General features: G+C 54.7%; 1 protein-coding gene across 3 annotated transcripts in view; it reads left to right on the top strand.

Moving 5' to 3' along the window:
* Nucleotides 1–10,041, top strand: part of Osbpl2 (oxysterol binding protein like 2) — a 39,679-nt gene continuing 29,638 nt past the window's right edge. For 2 of the 3 annotated variants that reach the window (XM_013144660.3, XM_005000394.4), the window contains exon 1: nt 3,561–3,717. The gene's annotated coding sequence lies outside the window, so the exon portion shown is untranslated. Of the gene's footprint in view, nt 249–3,560; nt 3,718–10,041 lie in introns of those variants that run through there. The other variant, XM_003462818.5, reaches the window with a different exon arrangement.

The following is a 10,041-nucleotide window of genomic DNA, read 5'->3' as shown; positions in this document are numbered from 1 at the left end:
GTCTGCGTCCCTGTACGTGGTTCCGTTTATGCCCAGGAAGGCCTGCGTGCAGAAACCCGCTCCGCGCAGCCCTGGGTGGGAGTGGTGGGCGCCGAGAACCTCAGTCCCTGCCCTCCAGCAGTCAGCCGGGTGGGGCATGGCGTGGAGGCACTGGTGTTCTCGGACGCCAGACTCTGGCTGGTCTGCCAGGGCTGTGCTGGGCGTGGGCCCAGATGAAGAGATAAACCCAGGCCCAAGCCCACAGGCAGGTAAGTGTGCAGTGGGCCGGAGGGCAGGGGGTTGTGGGCAAGTCTGGCACTGCTGCCCTGGTAAGATGCTGGACCCTGGGCAAGTTGCTTCTGCCCTTTGAGCCTCAGTTTCCCCTATGTTCTGCTTCCTTCATGGAGGAGGGCGGGAGGCTTTGTGAGCCAAGTGTGTGTCCCTAGGCGGCCCTGACCACCCACAGGGAAGCTGGTGGCCCAGGGCAGGCCATGGGTCATGGTCCCCACTGACTGGGCACCTGGTTCCCCCAGAGGGGACAGCTTCCCCTCCTGGGTTAAGATAATGAGGAGAGGGTCCTAGAAATGCAGTCAGGGGGTCCTTGCCCTCTGGCCTGAGTGCTCAGGCCTGACTTGGCTTCCAAGGTCCTCTCCAGATCCAGAGGCCCATCCATGTTGCTCCCCAAAATTCACAGGCTGGGACAGGAGGTGCTAACCATCCATGACTGGGCTGGAGGCATCACAGACAGATTTTGCTGTGGGGCTGCTGTTGGGGTTGGCTTGTGCTTGGGAGGGAGCATGCACCCAATCACGGCCCATGAGGCCATCAGGTGCCCCAGAATGACCCACCAGAGCAGCACGATTCAGCCTCGGACAGCATGCACAGCCACAGCTGCTGGACCTCATGGGTAGGAATGCTTGGGCCTTTTGTCCCAGGCAGGGGCGGGCCTGGTCCAGGCAGCTCTGACTCATCCCCATTGCCAGCCTGGGTAATCTGTCTGAGCCTCAGTCTGTCCCTCTGTAAAGTGGGGTGATGGTGCAGAGGTCACTGGCTTAACTGTGGCAGAGGAGTAACGAGCTGAGGTGTGTGCACTCAGGGCACTCAGCGGCCAGAGTCGCCGCCTTCCTCATCCTCATCCTGGCATGGCCCCAAGTCACTCCTGTCTTCTCTCCCATTCCTGCCCCTGTAATTTGGCTCTTGACCTTGCAAAGACTGTCAAAATCACCCCAAGTGCCATTAGGGCACCCCCATAACAAGCTCAGGAGGACTCAGCCTCAGCTGCCCACCACCCAATCCCGACGGCAGGGACCAGGCAGGGGAGGCACTAGCTGATTCCTGGAGTTCAGCAGTGGCATCTGTTTGAAAGGGTAAAACCCTGTCTCTGCCTAGGGCCCATGTGTGATGGGAGCCACCCCCAGGGTGGAGATGGCCATACGCAGCTTGGGTGGTCTCCGAGCAGATGGCAGGGTCACTCTGCCTGAGCCTTTGACCTTGAGCTGATGGTGTGTGTGTGTGTGGGGGTGCCTGAACCCCTCAGAGGCACACTGCAGGGGTCAGAGCTTAGAGAACTGGGTGAGGGGAGTAGAGGAGTGTGGTGGGCATCTAGGACCATGAGCTGGTCCCAGGGCTCCTGGGAAGCGGTCAAGTCTGGTCAGCCTGGTCATCTCCGTAGCAACCATGCTGTCGTCCTTGTCCTGGCTTGGGGGCTGTACGCTGCACCCTTCCCTCTGCTGGCACAGTCGCTCTCTTCAGAGGTAACCATGGTAACGCCTTTGTTTCGGAGGCCAGCTGCCTCCCTCCCATCTCGCTTCTCTTCCAGAGCAGCACAGGGGGCTCCTTCCCAGTCCTGCCACGTCTCCCCAGCCCAGAGGACAGTGGGTACCCCAGCGACCTGGTGCAGGCCCTGGGACAGGGGTGCTGGAGAAGAGGCCTGGGCCCCCGCCACAGAGGCCCCATCCACTCATGAGCAGCCCACTATTTACGAGGGCATCAAGCTGCCTAGGGGCCCACAGAAGCAGCCAAGGTGGCTCCTGCCCTCAAGTCACCTTTGGTCCTGCTAGGGAGACCTGTGTGTTCACAAACACACTTCAGGAAGCGGAGAGACGCATTCTGAGCAGGGGGCCCCGGGCCTAGGCTGGCTCTGTGGAACAGGCACGCTCAGTACAGGAACGTGCTGTGGGCCCAGGAGTCACTGACCAGTGTTCCTGTGGTTTCAGGGGACCCATACCACCCTTTGACTCCACTTCCAATTGGCTTAAGCAGAAGAGAAAACAGTTATTCAGACAACTTTACAGCTGGCTCCAGGTGGCCCCGTGGTGTCTGCTCTTGTTCCTTCCTGTTGCTGGCTTCGTTCTTTTGTTCTGGCTCCTCTGGCAGCTGGACCCTGAGCAGCAGCCCTGGGCTTCTCAGAGCTCTGCAGTGGCCTATGGGGCGAATGAGAGCCATCTGATCCCGGTTCCTCCTGCGGTTTGTTCTCTGCAGCTGCAGTGAAGCCTGGAGCTGAGCCTCCTTGATCAGGACACCGGCTGGTGCTCACCGCAACCAGCTGCTGAGTCTGGTTCATTCTCTCTGTTCATCACAAACCAGACCTCTGGTCAAATGGCATGATGGTAGGGGAACCCACTTTTTCAAAGGGAACTCTAGGTGCTCACAGGTTTAGAGAGGTTAGAGAACCTTTCTGGGGGGCTGGGGATTTAGCTTAGCAGCATAAGCACCTGCCTTGCAAATGGGTGGCCATGAGTTTGATTCCCAGTACCGATAAAAAAAAAAAAAAAAGATAACCTTTCTGAGGTCTGACAGCAGGCAGGAATACAAGCTCCAGATGTGCCACCCGCACTTCTGCCTGCATGGCAGGCACCACAGAAGGGCAATGGAGCTGAAGGCATTTATTTATTTATTTATTTATTTATTTATTTATTTATTTATGTCTTTTTGAGGCAGGGTCTCACTATGCAGTTCAGGATGGCTTTCAGCTCACTGTATAGCCCAGGCTGGTCTCGAACTCACAATGATCATCCTGCCTCAGCTTCCCCAGTACTGGGATTACAGGCGTGCGCCACCACGCCCGGCTCTGAAGGGTTTTAAATGCGAGTGTCAGGGCTGACCCTGCAGGGCTACACTGACGCAGGATTGTGGTAAGCGACGAGTGACACACCAAGGCGGAGCGGAGGGATGATACTGGGCATTTGCCCGTTGCTAGTATCTGGAAGATACTCCCCCCACTGCTTCACACATGCACACACCCGGGGTCAGGCAGCGGAGACACGCGCCTCGCAGCGCGCCGGCCACCTGGCACCTACACCCGGGACCACCTGACTCACTGTTTGTAAACTCGCCTCTCCCTCGGGCACGCCCTTCCCGCCTTCTGGCCCGCCCCTCCCTGGTCATATCTGCATAACCCCACCTCTCTCTGCAGTGATTGGTTATGCGCGCAGTCATTCCCTTGTGTAGGCGGGATTCCGGAGGGGGGCGGAGGGAGAGGTCACCCAGGCGACGTGATCAGCATAGTTCCGCCCACAATGGGGCCTTCGGGCCTGGCGCTGATTGGGTAGAAGGTGGCCGACGTGACAGCGCCACGCTCAACGAATGGCTGCGCCTGCTGTCGATCGGCGAGGCGGCGGGCCGCACTTCCGCCTCGGTGTCAGTGGGTCGCGGGCTGTGAGCTGCGGGCTTTTGGCCTTGGGTCGGGACTCTGCGACCGCAGGGCTCGGCGGTGCAGCGGGCGGGGAGCTCGTCCAGGTGGGTGGGCCGTCCTCAGGCAGAGGGCGATCCCAAGGACCGGGCAGGCGCGGCCGGGTGGGACAGGCCTCACGAGGCCGTAGCGGTCCCGGCCTACGCCGCGGCTGGCACCCAGAGAGAGGGGGAAAGTTAGGGTCGCGGCCTCGGGCCTCGGCCTCCTTCCCGCGCTGGGCTGCGAGGTCCGCACGGGCCTGTCCACCCTGGAGGCCGCCCGCCCGCCGTAGCCAGATGGGCCCCGGGCGCCCAGGCGAGGCCCCATGAGCCGTGGCTGAGGCCTGGAGGCAGGGTCAGCAGTGTGCGCGCGACAGGGTGGACGGCGAACGGATCCGCGCAACCCTGTCCTGCCTTTTCCTCTCGTGTCCTTCTCTGGAGCCACCTTGTGTGACCCCTTCCCCTTTGTTTCTGTCCTTAACTCGTGAATGCTGTCCAGTCGTGCCCACTGCTGGGAACTTTTCATCTGATGCGTCTCTTGGGTAGCCTGAGTTCTAAGGTGACTTCGTTCACCACTGTGACATTGGGACATTGGGAAGAATACATCCTTAGGCCGTGTAAGTTTGTAAGCCCCAGTGAGGACAGCTAACGTGTGTAGAGCAGATAGTTGGTGTTAGGTGGCCTCAGGCTTCTGTCCTGAACGTGGAGATCAAGCCCTGGACTGGGTCCCCGAGTTTCCTGCGGCCACTTTGGCCTGGCTGCAGAAGCAGGCTCCTTACTTGCCGCTCGACACAAACTTCTTGCATGTTGTTCAGCTCACTGGAGCTCTTGAGGGAGCAGCTTGAGAGGAGGGGTGTCTGGGATGCTAACAAGACCCAGATGCCGGAACCAAGGGTTCTTGCTGTTCCTGGCTGCCTGAGCCTTTTCTCCTGTCTCCCACCCTGGCTGGCGTGTGCCATCTGCTTTTGCTGATAAGAGGAGACAGGGATCTGTGTCGGCAGCAGCCTCTGGCACTTAGGGGTCCCGAAGCCTTAGTTCACTTTTTCCTTGCTGGGACCAGGAACCTTGAGGGTGGTGCTTCCTCTTTTGCCTGTCATGGGTGTTGTCATCAAAACACGATGACGAGGAAATGGGTGGCTGCATCTCATAGATTTACCTTCCTTGTTTGCCTCACGTAGCCTTCTGTTAATATTGGCACTTACTTGAGGGGATGATAAAGTGTTTAACACTTACTGTTCCAGATTGTTATAAGAGCCTTATTCATGTGAGTCTTAGAGCAATCTACCAGACAGGCACTTGTGTTATCTTCTGATCATTTATGAGGAAACTGAGAGGTTAAGTAATTTATTTCAGGTTACACAGCAGTGAGTTACGGTTTAGAGATTTAAATCAAAGCAGTATGGCTCTCAAGTTCACATTCTTTTATTTTATTTTGTGACCTCATGCATGATAGGCAAGTACACAGCTGCTAAACAGTGTCCTCAGCCTCAGAGTTGATCCTCTTGTGCCTTTGGTTTATTCGTGGTCCCAGGGATATTGATGAGAAGATTGTCATTTGAAAAGTTTGTGGAAAACATTCTAATTGTGCTGCCTGCTATGGGGGTTCTTGTAGCACCTGCGACAGATTTTCATTTTTCATGAGCTGGAATGTTTATAAAACCATTCTGTTTCCTGTAAAATGAAATCCGTCCTCCATCTGGCTGTTCTGGATTTTGTGGAAATACCTTACCTGCTGTGCAGTGCCTTTGTTACTAGTGAGATTGCTGGTGTTTGTTGAGAGAAAAGGGTGGGTTTGAACAGGCAGTGTGGATGTAACTTCAAGGATGAGGTTTTCCTTGTGGTTCGCATCTGCATGGGCTCTTGTACAGTCAGACTTGTGTGGGCTTGGGTGTTTTTCTTCCCTCCTCCCCAGGGCATCACACTGTGCTGTTTCCTGCTTTAATGAGCAGTGTTCTTCCAGTGTTTGAAAAGTGCCACTTGACTTTCATTCTGTCTCCTCTTCATGCCTGTAGCAAAAGTGTCTTGGATAGTCCCTAAGACTTGCTCGACTTTTAAAGTCTTATTATATTCAACTAATTGAAAGCAGATTTTCTTTTTCCATGAGTTTGTGTTCTATGATGGCTGCAAATGGAGTTTACTGCATTTTGAAAATCACTTTTCTGGTGTCCCAGAAAAGCCTTGTCCTGCCATGTCATCCTTTTGGGGTGAGTATGAGGCAGTTGGGGACGATGTCTTTCAGCAGAGTCAGTGGTGACAGCCTTCAGAGTGTTGACACTGCATGCATGAGATTGTCTTGTGCAGGGCCCTGTGGGGGCGGGGCCCCAGGGTCCTGTGCCCGGGGCTGTTGAGCAGGAGGAAAGTCACTGTTTGTTCTCCCATAGCTTTGGCTGTAAAGTGAGTGTTGTGAGAAATATACATGAAAACACAGCATCAGGCGACTGTACATTGTAGGCCCTCTGGACATTCCTGATTCCTCCACTTAGGAGGTGCCGAGGGGACCCCGGTGATGACACTGAAAACACACAGTTGCACTATAGAGAGGAAACCAGGAAGTCTTTGGTAGGCAAGTTAGTCTTCTGTTAGAAGTTAGTTACTGTGGAATGAGGGGCCACCGGCTAAGGGTCTCATGAAAAGATCTTGCACATGGAGGCTGTGACCACTGTGACCTGCCGAGGGCCCCTGTGGGTAGCTCTGATGGGCGTGTGGCACGGTCTCCTCCTCCTTACCACGCCTCCACTTGGATGTGGACATCTAACGTAGCCTCAGCACTGATTGTCAAACGGAAGGTTTAATTCCAAAACTCAGTGTGCTGTGCGGTTGAGACAAAGAGGAAGCTGGTGTATGACGTACAAACAATACTTAAGCCCTAGGATTATCTCACCTTCTAGTTTGAGACTCACTTGCTTTCTTCATTCATTCATTCATTCGTTTTCTGGTACCTGGAATTGGACTCAGGACTTTGTGCCTGCCAGGCAGCCACTGTGCCACTGAGCTGTATCCCTGGCCCTAGTGTGAGACTTGAAATGGAGGTTGCGTGTAAAGTAATTAATTAATGTCTGTGCCGTCATTTTTGCCTGCTCAAAACACTTCATGTGTCAGCGTCACAGCGTTATCAGACTCCTTGTTTGGGTTCAAGTCGTGACCTGGCGGCCGTGCCTGCAGCTCGAGGTGAGCACACGGAGAAGTTCACGGCAGTGTTTTCACGGACCTCAGGACGCTGCTTCCCTCTCCCTCCAGGTCCAAAGTGACGTGGGGTCACTTGGCAGAGTTTCAAAGCACTCGTGTCTCTCGCTGGAACTTCTGATAGTGCAGACAACACAGTCCTGAGTGGGGCTTGGTGGAGCAGCCTTCAGAGGGGACTGGGTGTGGGGACGTATGTGTGCGCACTGTCACCGGTGTCTGAGCCTCTGCCTCCTTGCTGTCTCCTTTAAGAAGCGTACTGCCTGTTGGTCAGTTCTGAGAAAGGTACTCCAGGCATGCCGTCTGTGTCTAAGGAATGCTGGGGTGGGCGGGGAGGGCACACAGCGCTGGGCACTGACTGCGCCTGACCCTGTGTCTCCTGGCCCGGGTGCTGGAGCTTCTGTTCTTGCTGCTGAGGGAGATGGCCAGAGAGAATGTGTTATGGGCTGTCAAGGGGCACTCTAGGGAGAACAGCATGGAGGATGCGGGTTGGTGGGGAGGCTGTGCTGAGTATGGATTCTAGAGCCCTCGGAGGCTCCGGGGTCGGGAGAGGAAGGCAGCGATGGGAGCCCGCCAGGGATGCGGCTGCCCTTTCCCAAGTAAAGGAAAGGCCGGTGTGCCGTGGGAAGGGGCCACTACAGTCTGGGACCTTATGCCGCTGCATTTGGCTAGAAGTGATGTCCATCACTGCCTTAAAACCAAGGTGAATGTGAGATCCGGTGTCCAGGCTGGGACACCGGGAAGAGGAAAAGGAGCACCATTTTCCCACTGCGGGGACTCAGAGTTGGGTCAGAATTTTTGCTTGGATCGGGGACCCCGGAAACTTAATGGCTGGCTCAATCATCTTTGCAGGGGGGCATGAGCACCATCAGAAATTAGCATTTTTCCTTTTTATTTCTTAATTTTAGCAGGAGGTTGGTGGGGGTGTGGTGCTAGGTCGTGGATTTATTTCCCGACATTGGTTGGAACTCTCACCCCTGCAGTGCCCAGGAAGTACGGTTGAGAGTCTTGGGCAGGGCTGATTGTAGGATGATAAATTTCTCAGAACAGTAGAACCGGTTCCAGGGGACAGAGGGGAAGTTGGGCAAGACAAGAAGAGAGGGCCTGGAATGGCGCCCACAGGAGAGGGAGCCGGCGAAAGGGCACGGATGTCCGAGAGAGCCTGAGGACATGGGGGCCTGCAGGACGGTGGCCTTTCACGCGAGGCTCCTTTGCTGTCCTGATTCGTGGCTCTGTTGACTTCCGCACACCTGCTACTGTGCTCCTGCCAAGGCCCTGGAGTCTGAGGTCAGGGATGCACACGAAGCAGCGCCGGAGGGCGCAGGCCCACCTGTCTGATTCTGCTGAGGCCGTGGCGAGCTGCGAGCTGCAGCGAGTTCCCACCCAGAACTTTCGCAACGCTTCCTTGGGCGCGTTGCAACTGTGTCTTGCTGTGTTGCATAGTGATGACGCTGTTCAGAGCGAGTGTCACTGAGCGAGAGTCACGTTCGTGTGAGTTTGGAAATGTGTTGTATTGGGTTCTGAGATAATGTTCCTGGGGTGTGGGGTACCTTTCTGGCACTGGCAGTCAATTATGAGCCATGTGATCAAGTTGAGGATGGTATTTGAGGAAACCTGCCCCATGTAGACAGTGGGCTTGAAGCTGTCTGGTTCAGGGACATCACAGCCCTCCTGTTGCTGTCCAAGGACCCTGCTGGGCCTCCCCTTTGCCTCCTTCGTTCCTTCTTCTTCTTCTTCTTCTTCTTTTTTTTTGGTGCTGGGGATTAAACCCAGAGCCTTTGCACTAAGCTGCACCCTGGCCTTTTTACATGTAGTGTTTAAGACAGCGTCTCACGTAAGTTGCTGAGTTGCCTAGCTTAGTCTCAAACCTGTGACGCTCTGGCCTCAGCCTCCCAGTGTGCTGGGGCTCTGAGTGTGCACCAAGCCTGGCTCCCTGTTGCCTGGTCTCGAGGCCACCCTGCTGGCATCGAGAGTGGAAACACTCGCTGTCCTCAGATCTCGAAAGTTTCTGTGTCCTGCACTAATTCCAAATATGAATGCTTTCTGCGCTGGCGGAGGCCTGGTTGGCTGCAGCCTTAATGCAGTACCTCGAGTGGGTGCTCAGCCGCTGTGCGTTGATGGCCATTTTATTAGCGTGGAGCGCTGAATGTGTTCCCCTGTTACTCGGCTTTAAGTGCTGAGTAGAATTAAGTGGCTGACTTTGTGATGAATTACGCACGGGCCCAGACTAAGAATAACCGCAGGATCTTGAAGAAAGCTGGGACGCCGTGAAAGCTGAGGAAGTGGAGAGCGTGGAGCTTACTCCTCTTGTTTGCAAAAGAGCATGTGCCCGGGATGGGCCCGGGATGGAGCTTGGCAGCGTAGTCCCAGTCTGGCAAGCACGAGCCCCAGAGTTTGATTCCCGGTACCAAAAAGGAAAAATACAAAAAAAGACCAAAAAATAAAACAACAAAGAGAGCACTGTAATGGAAGCACTGGTACAGCCGGGCTTAACTGTCTTAGGCTGTCTTAGGAAGGGTCAGGAGCCAGCGTCCTGTGAAGGCCATGCTCAGTCCTTCCTGTCCCCGAGGTGTGCTTCCGGGCAGAGACTGGGGTGCCCGTGTGCAGATGGTGCCAGCGGAGGCAGGTCACACACACTTGGTTTCTAAAAGAGGTTTTTGTTGTGCATAGAGAAGAGTTTGTTTATGTAATTATAAATTTATTCAAGGACCTGGGATTTAGCTCAGTGGCTGAAGTGCTTGCCTGGTAAGTGCAAGGTTGTGAGTTTGATCTTCGGTACCTAAAAAAAATAAGGTAGAAGTTTATTTCGCTGGGCATGGTGGTGCATGCCTGTAATCCCATCATTTGGGAGGCTGAGACAAGAGGATTGTTGCAAATTTGAGACCAGCCTGGGCTACAAAGTGAGCTCCAGATCAGCCTGAACTGCTTAGCAAGACCCTTTCTCAAAAAGCCAATACATAAGTAAATAAATGAATAAATTTATTCAAAATTGCAAAAATAACCAGTAAGCTTTTATTTAGAAAGACAAGCATATGACTGTCCAGTCTTTTTTTAACAGTTAGCATAGCGCGGTTCTGTGAGGGCACACAGGGAAAGGCGCCGTGCTTTTGGACTCGGCCGGGTCGGCTCCTCTGTGGCATCCCATTCAAAGCCTAGTCTTCAGAAGGGTGTAGTGGGGTCAGCCACCCTTGTCACTGCATTTCCCCCAAAGCC

Source organism: Cavia porcellus, unplaced genomic scaffold (assembly GCF_034190915.1).
Source record: "Cavia porcellus strain 051 isolate PalLab524CR breed Dunkin Hartley unplaced genomic scaffold, mCavPor4.1 scaffold_5, whole genome shotgun sequence".
NCBI lineage: Eukaryota > Metazoa > Chordata > Mammalia > Rodentia > Caviidae > Cavia > Cavia porcellus.
This window is presented reverse-complemented; position numbering and strand designations above follow the sequence as displayed.